Source organism: Citrus clementina, unplaced genomic scaffold (genome assembly GCF_000493195.1).
Source record: "Citrus clementina cultivar Clemenules unplaced genomic scaffold, Citrus_clementina_v1.0 scaffold_3, whole genome shotgun sequence".
Taxonomy (NCBI): domain Eukaryota; kingdom Viridiplantae; phylum Streptophyta; class Magnoliopsida; order Sapindales; family Rutaceae; genus Citrus; species Citrus x clementina.
Window position 1 is genome coordinate 24,201,552 of NW_006262339.1, and position 14,443 is coordinate 24,215,994.

General features: G+C 37.0%; 2 pseudogenes; both read right to left on the reverse strand.

Annotated features, from left to right (window-relative positions):
• Positions 1-1,960: 1,960 nt before the first annotated feature.
• On the reverse strand, positions 1,961-4,043 carry LOC18049615 (annotated as a pseudogene).
• A 5,342-nt stretch (positions 4,044-9,385) lies between these two features.
• Positions 9,386-10,105, reverse strand: LOC112099738 (annotated as a pseudogene).
• Positions 10,106-14,443: the final 4,338 nt, after the last annotated feature.

The window sequence follows — 14,443 nt, forward strand, 5'->3', positions numbered from 1 at the left end:
AAATATATACGTGGTAACGATTTGTCTGGCTCTTTTTGACGAGCAGCATTATAGTAAGTTAAATCAGATAATCCATGCTGCTGCCATAAGCTAATTGCCAAAATTCCAAATCCCACGTTGATGGCCCGTTTGAACAAGCTAGTTATCTGAATCTAAGAGGTAGCAAAAGCGTGAAAAGTCTTCCATCTGGAATATTTAACTTGGAATTTCTTACCAAGCTTGATCTATCGGGCTGCTCAAAACTGAAAAGGCTTCCAGAGATCTCATCAGGTAATATAAGCTGGTTATTTTTAAGGGGGATTGCAATTGAAGAACTGCCCTCATCAATTGAGCGTCTACTTAGGCTTTCGTGGCTGGACCTTTCAGATTGTAAAAGGCTTAAGAGTCTCCCAAGCAGCCTCTATAGATTGAAATCTCTTGGAGTTCTTAGTCTCCGTGGTTGCTCAAATCTTCAGAGATTGCCCGAATGTCTTGGCCAATTATCCTCGCCAATAATATTGAATCTAGCGAAAACCAATATTGAGAGAATACCAGAAAGCATTATCCAACTTTTTGTGTCGGGATACCTCCTCTTAGGTTATGGTGAGAGGTTCCAATCCGTACAAAAGCCTTCATTCCTTGAACGAGGTTGCTTGGCACTGCAACCATTTTTAGGTTTTTTCTCTAAGTTATGAATCTTACAGGCAATTTTTTTTTACCGGAGCAATAATTTAAATTGGAAGGTAATTCTACTGCAGTAATTGTTGCAGATACCCTGAGAATTCAGCATACGAACCATACGCCAGCTGTACGTTGGCAAGAAATATGGCAAGAAGTATGGCTAAATGTGTGTCTTTAACTCTCTCTACTTACAATTTCTACAATCTTTGTTTTTTTTTTGGGGTTAAAATTATGTTTTTTTGGTACAGAGAGGTTTTTCCATGGGCAAAGGTCATATAGTACTACCTGGGAATGAAATTTCAAAGCGGTTTGAGTTTCAAAGTGTGGGATCTTTTATAACCTTGGAGATGCGGCCAGATTTCTTCAACAATAGCAGAGTGCAGGGCATTGCATTTAGTGCTATTTTAGCATTTTCAGACCGTCATGTAGATTGTGGCAAATGGTTTTCATTTTCTTTAGAGCTCAAAGTGAAAACCACCAAAGATTGTGGTACGCATGACACACGATTATTTCAGAGCAGAGTTAATTATGTAGAATCAGATCACTTACATTTGGGGTACTATCTGTTCTGTGAAGAGGATTTTAATGGTTTTTGGAAATGCAATTGCATTCCTGAGGCAGTCCACTTTAATGTTTTTCCACCTTTGGAGTGCCAGTGCTGCGGGGTGAAAAAATGTGGGATCCATTTACTTCACACCCTAGATCCTACGTCAATGGAAGACCCAAGCACATGTTTCAACTGTAACGAAGAAGACTGAGATAGGTGTCATTTTCACTCAACTCACCTGAGTTGTGAATCCATTTGCTTAAACATGTATGCACTTTTTCAAGTATCTCTACCAATTCCATATTTGGAATGGTGCATTTGATTCCATAGTTGATGTGGTATCGTCTATGGTTAGAATTTATATTTACAAAATTGACTTGTAAGGAAAGGATTGAAGATGCCTGTGAACTCATCTTTCGATTTAGATTATTGTATCTTTTTCATGTATAAAATTGGATCCTATCATTCACATATCATTGACATGAGCAATATGGATTACTAAATCATTATTCTTTATTATTGTGCTGAATTTGATTTTTTATTGAATAATTTGATATATTTCTTGAATCAATTTGGAGCTTCTACAACTTGTCAGAGATCAGTTTCTCCAACATTCCTTTCGGCGCCAAAAGATAACCAAGCGGTTGAATAAGAATTGATATATACAACATAAATACAAGAGTTGTTTTGTCTTTTTACAATAGGAATAATATATAATGCTCGTTAAAACTTGCTGATGACAAAGTAAATTCCTCAGAAATTAAATGTTTCAGCCAACCAAGGAAGCAACTTTTCATGGACCAACTCAGGCCTGTCGTCATGGGGGCAATGTCCTACTCCATCCAAACAATTAGCTTCACATTTGAGAGTTTAGAAGGCAGAGATGAGAAGTATTTACCAACAGGTCCATCAAGGGGTGTGAATGGATCCTCATCACCCCATAAAACTAGTACAGGTATCGAGATTGATGGCATCAATTGAACTGGGTTCGGCCCTGGTGGGCCTGTTACAATCGAAACAAATGCATCAAGTGCCCTTCCTCATTGGCAGGCTCTCGTATGATCTGCAGTTTTGAGGTTGATTCATGAATTCTGAGTAGCCATTTTTGTAACAGGTTAAAATGACATATAAGTTGAGAATATTAATACCTCAACCAGTGTTTCATCCACAGATTCCTTATTTGCATAGATCGACAGTAAAATATTCCCCAGTGTTTCCCTGAAGCACCAATGTATACACATCATAGATTTTTTTAATTTTGACTCTAGTGTTTTAGGATAATGAACAATGGACTGAATAAAGAGAAGAGAAAATACCTTTGTTTCACACGCTCAAATATAGCAGAAGCAATTGGCCTTTGCTTCAACAAAAAATCAATGAACCAAAGCAATGGTAACAATAGCTTGATTCTCCAATCATCAACAATTGCCTTGTTGTTCATGCCACCAGCACAATTCAACAGAACAAGCCCTCGAACAAGGGTTTGACTAGATTCTTATGGTAGAAAATATAGCAGGTTTATCGTAAACCATAGATACCAAAAAGGATAATTAGGGACAAGTGTTTCTTTGCAAGCAAGTTGAAGAATATCTGATGTCCAAGGGGAAGTTAAAATAAATATACCTGAGGCAGCGATAACACAAGCTAGGCTTCCAACAGAATTACCTATAAGCACAGTTGGCTTCTGAACAACTTCATCCAAGAAATCCAATATTAGCTGTATCAGTGAATCTCACTCAAGTTAGCAAGGAAAATAACTAAAGGTCAAGTGATTGATGACGTAAGTACATAGAAAGATCCAACTTCTGGGTAGGGAACATTGCACACCTGAGCCCATGCCTCCATGGTATATGAATAACCAGCTGGCTTATCTGAAGCACCAAATCCAAGAAGGTCAATTGCATAAACCGTGTAGCTCTTTGCCAGGGTGCCGATATTCCTGAAATTACCTCAGAGATGACAAGAAAAATATCAATTCCTCACATTATTTAATAGGATAAAGGAGTAGTGAACACACAAATTTTCATTCCTCTCTTCTACGGAGCGGTAAAATGAATACTTTTTCACTAGATTAAGAATTGGAAAATGGAAGAAGCCTATACCCATAAAAGGGTAATATGAAATGGAACCCTGAAATTCAGATCACTGGTTTGTCATCATCTAGGTGCAAGGAATAGAACTAAGTGTTAATGCCAATGCACCATGAAATAATGAATAGATTTTACTTTCATTATTCTTTTGCTTCATTGATCTTAATTAATTATTAGAAGTATAACACATATAAATCCATCCCTGGAGTTCATAATACATAACAGAGTCAGAGATATTACATACATAAGGTAAAGACATGCTCCATACAAAAAAAAAAAAAAAAATTGCAGTCGAAATTTGAATTGAATTCACAATAAAGGAACAACAAGAAAGAGCAATCTTATCTCGCTAACCTGCGCCAGTGAGGAATGGAGGCACCAAAGCCATGGACAAGGAGTAGAGGAGGAGAATCGGGATGTGAATTTGGAATTGAAGAAACCAAGTAATTGATGGAGTACTCACCCTTCCATTTCCACATTTTGCAACTCTCCCTTATCTCATTAACCTCCAATTCCAGTGCAGCAGAAGCAGAATCCCCTCCACTGCTACTGTTAGTATAACTGATGGTAACATTTTGTCTCTTCTTTTTCTCCTCATTCCTCTGCTGCAACTCCAACTGCAACTGAAACTGCCAATTCTTATTGCTCAATAGGGGCAAGCGCCGGCCTTTTACATCTCCATTTCCATTTCCAATCCTGAGTGTTGTTATTGGAATAATGAAAGAGGGAGCCCGAGCCCTTACCATCCTCACGCTCATTCTTTTCTTGCTTTTTCAATTGAATATTTTCTGTGGCCTGGCTTGGCCTGCTCCTCCCCTGCTTCCACCTCAATGAGACTATGGCGATGACAAAAACTTTTTATACAATTATTTATTGGGCTTATTCCACTATTATATGAAAATTTTACTGATATTCCTGAAAAATCAAAATAATAATACTTCGTCTGAAACGAATATCAGGTGCTTTACTAAAATACTCCGGGTGATGGTATTTCCGTCTAATAATTTTTGCAAACTCATCCCATTTTTTAAAAAATAATTATAAAACATACATGCTATGTTTTAAAATTTTCAAATAAAGAAGAACTTTGTAGAGTTAATTAACTAGATTTATTTTAGTTTACTTTCTTATGATTTAGATTATTTTATTATATTTAGCTACAAAGATTGCTTTGTCATAAGTTTAAATTGATTATTTTACCCTTATAAGGTAAAACTATTAAGAATTTACTTTAATTTCAATATTTTTCTAATTTTATACCAAACTCATAGTTTCTAATACTACTTTACTAGTATAAGTTTTAATCTTTAATTAAACTAAAGTAGTATCTTTAGGGCATGATACTCATGTAAATTATTGGGATGTCAATTTTATGTTATTTTCACATTAAAGTAGAGAAAATAAGAATTAGATTTTATTTAAAAATATTATATTATAAGCCACAAAATTAGATACATAAATTATTAGATACAATAACTCATGTTTATTATGGTAATTTAGTCGCTATATATCATAATAATAAAATACTAAAATAAAACTTGTATTAAACTTTATGATTAAAGATAGTCAAATAACCCAAGAAGAAAATCAATAGAAGGATTTTACTGATTAACTATGCAAAATTTTTATTAATTTGTATTTTTTAAAAAATATTGTGAATTCATTACAATTAGTTTCTAGAAGTAGGGTGAATTTATAAAATAGTGGGGTGCAAATACCCTTACCCGAATACTCCATAAAAAGTGAAAACTATTACCTTTTTTGATGTACTTCTCTTGAATTTTTTATTTCTAAGGATAAAGTTTAATTCATTCCCAAATAAAAATGATAATCTCTAATTTGCTCTCAATGTAAACCTCAATTTATTCTTCATTTCCGTCCAAAAGATGAGGGGCAAATAAGGAATGTGTTGATGGTTTTTTTGTTTTAATCCTCTTAACAATAAATGGGGTAACTTGATATTTTTATACTTTTGGGTGATAAATTAAAGATTTTCATTTTAAATTAGGGGCAAATTAAAATCTATCCTATTTCTAAAGGCACCACGTGATTTGGCAAAATAACTATAAAGATATTTTGTTTTTAGAAAATGTCACACATGTCTCTTTTGAGATACACAGACTCTTTTTTAGCTAAAAGATTGGGATTTGTGTGATTATTTCTGAACCAAAAGGTTTTTGTTTTTAAAAAAAATGATTATGTGACTGTTTTGCCTAACCGAGAGGGTCATTATTCAAACACCAATCACATTTTTGTTTTAAAACACCCTTTCATTTATTCTTTAAGCTTTTTTTTCCCCAAAAAATGATGAATAGATATTGAAAATTTTGTTTTCATTTTTTTATTGAAAAAAATGAAAAAAACCAAATATTACTGCTTCCTTGTCCATACTGTTTTTCGTCCTATATTACCTTAATTTTATATCGTTTTCTCTATTTCTATTTTTATAGTCCAATTCTGAAAATACAGTATTAGACACATTTTTAAATTGAAAAACACCAAACATAGTGCATCATTTTCATTATAAGCATTAACACCAGACGTACACATTCTCCAAATGGGACTAAAAATGGTGACTCCTTCAGAAATGAAGTTGTACAATTAGTTTGAATTGAGTCGATACAGAGACGTCTCCATTGCGTCATCTATTCAACTGTCTTGTGCAACCTTATTCTGTACAAATAGGATTCCTCATTGGCCAAGTATATGCATAGTTCCTGGTTTATTAACCCCAAAACACCCTCCACTTAATTCAAGGTCTTAAAGAGAAGTCCAATCTTACAGGTTCGATAACATTTTAAAGGTAAGTTTTATCTTGTAACATTCACACAAAATTTATAATCAACTGGGGTGGAAATTTTGAAAATACTATGATTAGCACAAGCATTTCAACAATAAAGGATGTAATAAAAGCTCATTAAGTTTAAACTTGAAAGGAAAATTAGGGCAAGGTCATTTCTTTAAAAAGAATAAGGCAAGATGATGCACGGCATGAAATACCTGTGACCAAGCCTCAAAAGATTCATCAAGCCCAGTATTTTGCTTGCCCTCGGCATAATTACACTTGGCTTCCCAAACAAATAATTGCTGGAGCTCGGACAATGGAAGTATTCAATTTAACTACATAAATATCAGCCGGAGCATAATTACACTTGGCTCCCTAACGAATAATGCTGGAGCTCGGACAATACGAGTATTCAATTTAATTGTACATAGATGTGCGGGGTTTTGGTGGTAAGTAAAAAGACGTGCCACTATCAGTTGAGGAGTGCATAAGAGGATTACATCTATCAAATACTATCCGGCCCCCTCGGCCAATTCTTCCATGAAATTTGTGAGTTTGTGCTATAGTGCCATTCCTCGTAGAAGAATCTGACGGCGGAACAATACCTGCAGCGTCCAATTTTTCTGGCACAAGGGGTTTTGTGAACAACAAAACTGGCTCAAGAGGATCCTGAAACCCCACAGTTACATTTTCAAAATGATGCACTGCTGATATTCAGAAATAAAATAATGATAAAACATTTTGGAAAGTTTACTTAAATCATTTTTCTTTCCAGCCACAGATAGGTCAATAAGTCAAATATATGAGGAAAAATACTAAAGAAACTGACAGAGGGCAGGCAGAATTAACTACAAAACCACCAGATTTATCGTGTTTTTGTCCGGTTAATTAATTGTTTTCAATTAACACGGTAACCCGGCTCGAGTGTTAACTCTGTTTCTGTCAGTGCTCTGTTGAATATTTCTGTTTAAAAATCAGCACTCGCATGTAAGTAGTATGGCAGCAGCAAAATATCATGTGTAATAATTAGGCTATATTAGTTCTGGGTCCAGGAATCGAGATAATCAGATTAGGTGCAAAAGCTATATGTACCAATTTATGTAGCCATGCATAATATATTCATTTTTGACTTGCAAATTCTTCCTTTTCACAACTTTAGGTACAACTTTTCCTTTCCTTTTGAAGGCCCACTCCACTGCAATAGAGAGTAAAAAGAGTTTCTTATAAATAATTTTAGGAGGATGCTTCTGCCACGACTAGTAATACCATAAACAAATGATTTCACCACATTTCAAGAAAGCATTTAACTTATGCCTCATTTTCATTCTAGAAATTTGCTTGCCATTGGCTGATTAGAAAAAGTGCATTTAAGTGATAGATTACTGTCAACCTATAGCACGAATAGGGGTTAAACAAAGTAAATCCCTACCTTTACATGTCAAATAAAAGACTTTCATAATATCAAATATCAAAACTCATGTCTAGTAAAGGATTCGCCAATGCTGGCTCTCAAAATTGCTTTTGTTTCATGGATGAGATGATGGTTTTTGTGGATATTCTGCTCAACTTGGATTATGACTTGGGTCAGATCCCAACTTGCTGCAAAGCTCACCTGACTAAATCTTAGTTGATTTGCTTTTCCAAACTAAATCCAAGCAAGTACAAGAGATAAAAGCAAAAGTTCAAGCATCTCTTTTGAGCCTGTCACTAACAAATGGTCAATGAGCAATGTCTACCTATGACTGAGCAACAGAACCAATAAACAGACAGACAAAAAATAATAATCAACTCATCTGTCAAATGCTAGTCCATGAAAATCATATATATATATATATATATATATATATATATATATATATATATATATATATATATATGTATGTATGTATGTATATGTATATGTATATGTATATGTATATGTATGATCATTCATTTCTCAATCAACCACCAAATTGATGTCAACAAAGCCATGAGGATTGACTCACAAGTCTTTCATTTTCCCTCTCTTTAGGCCAGAGACCAGTAAACCATTTGAAATATGGATGTGCAAACCAGTAAATAAATCATGAAGTTACATACTAGTCTGCTTTCGCACTCATTCGGAACTATCAATGATACTTACTGCAGGTACGGTGTATGCATTATCCTAAAGTGAAGGCTGGATCAATAAGAAATTCAAAATGTTTCATCACATTTGGGGCTTGGTGATGCCAAAAAAAGACCATACCAATTATGATGAACAGTAAAATGTGAACAAGAACAAGCATACATTTAAGAAAGCAGAGAAGCATCATTAAAATAAAGTATTCTTCTTACTATTCTATGTTGGAAAATGGACCAAAATAAAAAAGAAACCATATATGGTTAACGTCACAACAAGAGTATTTGTGCATTTGTACATCATAGGATATTGGGAAGACATCAGCAGAGAAGTGCAAATTTTTTTTTTTTTTGAGGAAAGGAACAGAGAAGTGCAAGTCAAAAAGGAGAAAAAATGAAAACAGAGAGATCAAAAGGAATGCGATCTAATTAATTGTCTAAGGAGACTACTATGCTACATTTAGCCATTGGTTGAATAGGCAGCTTGTTTTCTAGTACAACTTTAAATTTACCAAGATTTAGAATTTTCCTACTGAAGAAAACTAATTTCTAAAGCAGCTATTACCATCTTCATCCCAACAGTAAGCAGCTCCATACTAAGGAAAGAGTGAAATAAGTGTGCTTTACTTATAGAAGCCCATTCCTGTCCAGAGTGATTAGTAAGTTGTTTCACCATGACCCCCATTATGGTGACTGAAAAAAGAAAAATAAAAGAAGAAAATATTTGCCGAACACAATAGTAGCACCTAAGAAGTCCTACTTAAGAGGCTTCATACCCAGCACAAATCGGAAAGTTTTCTAAAATTTTCATGTTTCAAATGAAGATTGTCCATTAAAAAAAAACAAGGATAACCCAGAAACTATCCAACCATCAATACCATAAAACTTTTGTAATTCTGGTAAAGTGAATGAGAAACAGAACATACATTTCACGTAATAATGAAGATACATCTTTTAATCAGTCTTTGCTCTTAATTTATTCTCGTACTTCCTTCCAATAACAATTCATAATGCAGGTAGGTATCTTGAAAAATTATATCATACATTTCTCTTATCAATGGGGCAGGTTGCTATTGAACATTATTCATAAACAAAGAGCCAAATATGCTTTAAAGCTACTTAAAAATATGCCATCAGGCATTGACGCAGACACTCAACAACAAAAAACAGACTTATTATATTTGTTGCACAAATAAGAAAGAAGATAACAATTTTAAATTAACCAACAGGTTGAGTCTTATCGTAATACACACTATCAGCTATGAATTAGCATACCTTTAGAAGTCCTGAACTCATTCACGGCCATTCGAAGAGAATCATCCGATAGAATCAACCGTGACAATGCTCCAGTGCTTAACCTGCGAAAATTAGATGAAGCAGAGCTTGCATTCCCTGAAGTTAACCAAAAAAAAAAACATTACGATGACTTAAATTTTAACAGAAAACAAAAAAACAAAGCAAGAGTGAATAGAGTAATACCAAAGCAAATTTAGGATTGTTAGGTCCAATTTGTGGACCAACTTCTGAACTTCTAATAGTAGACTTAGGAGGAAGGATTTGAAGAAGCTGTGGCGGCGGCGAATACGCATCAAGATTCACACTGCTCCTCACATTGAGGGCCAAAAGAGTGCGGACGCGCGACAAAGCTGACGCGCGATTCTTGTGCTGCGATCGGTCTTCGACGGCATGCGCTATGACGCCGGTCGGTACGTGCTTGAGACGTACGGCGGATTCGCGCTTATTGCGGTGCTGACCGCCTGGTCCCGACGATTTGTACGCGTCCATTTCGCATTCGCGAAACAGCTCATCGTCGGTCAATTCTAAGTAATTCTTCGAAGAAGAAGAAGAAGAAGTTGAAGAACAATTGTCATTGGTGCTGTAAATTGTAATTGCAAGACAAGAACAATGGCTGATAATTCCACACGAACACCATACCTGTGTTGAAAAGTATGGTGTTCGTGTGGAATTTTCAGCTAAAAGTCTACAAGGCAGTTGAATTAATCAATCATTGTGGAGTGCACGGTGTGTTGAGAAGTCAATATTAGCCCAAATAAGTCCACACCTAAATTAATTTGATGTCATTGCTTACATCAATTTAGTTAGGTGAATATTAGCCCAAATAAGTCCACACCTAAATTAATTTGATGTCATTGCTTACATCAATTTAGTTAGGTGAAAATTAGGTATTTTTCCCATGTTTAATTTCAATGGTTTAAATTAGTTTGTGGTTATTTTAATGAGTGGTTTAGATTGTTTCTTGTATCCTATAAATACCTCATTTGTATTTGAGTTTTATCATTCAACAATCAAAGCTTTATTATAAGCATTTGAAAGCTTTCTTAAGAGTTCTTCTCTTTTTGCAATTTTGTGAGATTATTCTAAAGAGAGTTTTTCTTCTTCTTGATCAATTAGAGTTTTTACTCTATTTTGATTCAACATTTGGTATCAGAGCATTGGTTGTAAAGTCTCTTGAAATTCCGAGTATGCTCTGTGGTTGCAGTTTTGACTGATCTTCCACATCAGAAAAGATTTCTTGAGATTATTGCTGGGGTTATCACAAACCTTGAGAGGGAGCTTCTTTGTGTCAAGAGTAGTGTATTATTCTGCACGGTAGTCACTCAAGATTGTTCGGTGTAGTCAAAGTCTTGTTGATACGATGGGTGATCTTCAAGTTGTTGGAGGAATCAAGAAGCTCAACAACCAAAACTATAACACGTGGGCAACGTGTATAGAATCTTACCTTCAAGGTCAAGACTTGTGGGAGGTTGTCGGTGGTAGTGAAGTTACACAACCGGCAGCGGAAGATGCTAACGGCGTCTTGCGGAAGTGGAAAATTAAAGCAGGCAAAGCAATGTTTGCTTTAAAGACCACAATAGAAGAAGAAATGTTGGAGCACATTCGGGATGCTAAATCACCGAAGGAAGCGTGGGACACCTTCGCTACACTCTTTTCGAAGAGGAACGATACAAAATTGCAACTTCTCGAGAATGAACTTCTATCCATGGCGGTTGCCCAATACTTTCACAAGGTGAAGTCGATATGCCGTGAAATTTCAGAATTAGATCCGACAGCTGCTATTGGGGAAGCCAGGATAAAAAGAATAATTGTCCATGGCTTGAGACCCGAATACCGAAGCTTTGTAGCCGCTGTACAAGGATGGCCGACACAACCATCACTTGTTGAGTTTGAAAATTTGCTGACAGGCCAAGAAACTATGGCCAAGAAAATGGGAGGAGTCTCACTAAAGGGTGAAGAGGAAGCGCTTTACACCAACCAAAGCAGAGGTGGTTCAAGACAGCACATCAAAGGCGGATCTAGAAAGACTGGTGAACAGACAAAAAGTCATCAGGGAGGGAATGGCTCTCGTCCAGGGGGAGCTTCGAAGAATCGCGACAGTAATAGAAAGTTCGATGGCGAATGTTACAATTGCGGGAAGAAGGGCCACATGAAGAGAGATTGTTGGTCCAAAAAGAAGTCTACCGAAGGCAATATTGCTACTTCTAGTTCTAAAGAAGATAGTGAAGATAGCTGGGATGCCGAAGCATTACTCGCTATGGAGGAAGAAGAATTAGCTCTCACGGTAACAACACCAGAAAAGATTAACTACGAGAATGATTGGATCGTAGACTCAGGCTGCTCAAATCACATGACGGGTGATAGACAGAAGTTGCAAAACTGTTCTGAGTACAAGGGAAATCGTGTGGTGGTAACAGCTGACAACTCAAGGTTACCGATAGCTCACATCGGTAAAGCGATCGTTACACCTCGATATAGTCCCAACCAAGTGCCACTTCAAGATGTCTACCATGTTCCAGGAATGAAGAAAAATTTGCTATCCGTAGCTCAATTGACATCATCAGGCCACTATGTCTTGTTTGGTCCACAAAATGTGAAGGTATTTCGAGACCTGAAGATCTCAGAAAACCCTACGATGGAGGGACGACGATTGGAGTCAGTTTATGTGATGTCAGCTGAGTCTGCATACGTAGACAAGACAAGAAGGAATGAGACGGCAGATCTGTGGCACATGCGGCTAGGTCATGTTAGTTATTCCAAGCTAAGTGTGATGGTGAAGAAGTCGATGCTTAAGGGACTTCCACAACTTGACGTGAGAACAAATACTGTTTGCGCGGGATGTCAATATGGTAAAGCACATCAATTGCCATACGAGGAGTCGAAGTTTAAAGCAAAGAAACCATTAGAGTTAATTCACTCTGATGTGTTTGGACCAGTTAAGCAACCATCAATTGGCGGAATGCGGTATATGGTTACGTTCATTGATGATTTCTCCAGATATGTATGGGCTTTCTTCATGAAAGAAAAATCTGAAGCATTCTCAAAGTTCAAAGAGTTCAAAGAGATAGTCGAAGGAGAAGTGGAGCAAAAGATTCGTTGCTTGCGCACAGACAACGGGGGTGAGTATAGCTCGAGAGAGTTTTCTCAATACCTACGGGAATGCCAAATACGTCATCAGTATACTTGTGCCAATACGCCACAACAAAATGGTGTAGCAGAGAGGAAGAATCGGCACCTTGCTGAAATTTGCCGGAGTATGCTACATGCGAAGAATGTACCTGGAAGATTTTGGGCCGAAGGTATGAGAACTGCAGCTCATGTCATCAACAAGCTTCCTCAACCAAGGTTGGAGTTTGTTTCACCCTTTGAGAAATTGTGGAACAAGAAACCTACAGTTAGCTATTTTCGAGTATTCGGTTGTGTATGCTATGTATTTGTTCCTGACCATCTACGTAGCAAGATCGATAAGAAAGCAGTCAGATGTATCTTTGTGGGATACGACAATCAGCGAAAAGGGTGGAAGTGTTGTGATCCAGTAGATGGAAGGTGCTACACATCACGAGATGTGGTGTTTGATGAAGCATCCTCATGGTGGACCTCAGAAAAAGAAGTGCTGCCAGACTCGAAAGAATTCGGAGACATGCTACAACAAAAGATGGGGGAGCATACTGTCCAAATTCATCTAAGCTCAGCTGGGGATCTATGCGATAGTGATAGCGAACGAAGAGTAACTCTAAATCCTTGGCAATCTGGGGTGTATCGACAACCATATGAAGAAGGTGTGCCTAGTGAAACAGAAGAATCAACTCCATTACGAAGGTCAACAAGAACCCGAAGGCCAAATCCCAAATACGCTAATGCAGCCATAGTTGAAGAAGCAACTGGAATAGAACCTGAGACGTTCGAAGAAGCGTCACAGAGTTCTGAGTGGATGACAGCTATGAAAGACGAGATCACTGCACTTGAGCAAAATCAGACCTGGGAACTCGTGCCAAAGCCAAAAGATGTGAAACCCATATCCTGCAGATGGGTTTACAAAATAAAGCACCGTCCAGATGGGTCAATTGAGAGGTACAAGGCTCGATTGGTAGCTCGTGGTTTCTCTCAACAATATGGACTAGATTATGACGAAACGTTTAGTTCAGTGGCAAAACTTACAACCGTCCGAGTCTTACTTGCACTTGCAGCCAACAAAAGCTGGAACTTGTGGCAGATGGACGTGAAGAATGCCTTTCTCCATGGAGAGTTGGATAGAGAGATCTACATGATTCAACCGATGGGTTTTCAGAACCGAGGTCATCCTGAGTATGTGTGTAAACTGCGAAAGGCTCTCTACGGACTAAAACAAGCACCCAGGGCGTGGTATGGCAAGATTGCTGAATTTCTAACTCAAAGTGGGTATTCAGTAACATCTGCAGACTCCAGCTTGTTTGCTAAAGCTAATGGAGAAAGGATAGCTATTGTGCTCGTGTACGTAGATGATCTAATCATCACTGGAGATGATGTTGAAGAAATTTTCCGAACAAAGGAGAACTTGTCAGTTCGTTTTCAAATGAAAGAACTTGGACAACTTAAGCATTTCCTTGGGCTAGAGGTTGATCAGACGAAAGAAGGGATATTTCTTTGTCAACAGAAATATGCCAAAGATTTGTTGAAGAAGTTTGGGATGCTAGAATGTAAGCCGATCTCAACACCGATGGAACCAAATGCCAAGATGTGTGCACATGAAGGCAAAGACCTGGAAGATGCATCGATGTATCGACAATTAGTGGGTAGTCTAATCTACTTAACCTTGACTCGACCTGACATTTCTTATGCAGTTGGCGTGATGAGTCGATACATGCAAAATCCGAAGAAGTCTCATTTAGAAGCGGTTCGGCGAGTACTCAGATATGTGAAGAGTACAATAGACTATGGTCTTTTATACAAGAAAGGTGGAAATTGCAAACTAGTTGGCTACTGTGA